This window comes from Salmo trutta, chromosome 23, assembly GCF_901001165.1.
Source record: "Salmo trutta chromosome 23, fSalTru1.1, whole genome shotgun sequence".
Taxonomy (NCBI): domain Eukaryota; kingdom Metazoa; phylum Chordata; class Actinopteri; order Salmoniformes; family Salmonidae; genus Salmo; species Salmo trutta.
In genome coordinates, this window is record NC_042979.1 from 26,884,394 (window position 1) to 26,884,880 (window position 487).

A 487-nucleotide genomic window follows, 5' to 3' on the forward strand; every position below is an offset into this window, starting at 1 on the left:
AAAGATAAATTATTATATATATTTTATTTTTTTCTTGGTCCATTTTTTGGGGAAGCCTGGCTTCCCTTGGATCCATGACTACACGCCACTGATTAAATAAGATCTAAATAAGAGCTTGTTCATAAATGTCTTCTGTAGTGGACATCATGATGTTACATTTGTCATATTTACTTTCAACCGATTCCTTATGTCAACTACAGTGCACATACAACCCAAAAATCTCAGCGTTTTCATCAGTCTCAGTGGTCTGTATTCATGCAGAGGGAGCCCCTGAGTGGTCACAATCGGACACAAGTCTGAGTTTAAATAAGTAGTGCATGCTGCTTACGTATTTTGTTTGAGCTAAACTAAACTACGGGTGAAATCCATAGAGATTTGGACAAACAATGGGTTATTCAAAATTGTGAAAATAATGTGGAGATGCCGGGGATTGAACCCGGGGCCTCATACATGCAAAGCATGCGCTCTACCACTGAGCTACATCCCC

General features: G+C 39.4%; 1 non-coding gene across 1 annotated transcript; it reads right to left on the reverse strand.

Annotated features, from left to right (window-relative positions):
• Positions 1-415: 415 nt before the first annotated feature.
• Positions 416-487, reverse strand: trnaa-ugc (transfer RNA alanine (anticodon UGC)). The gene has a single exon. It is a non-coding gene; the product is annotated as a tRNA-Ala (tRNA).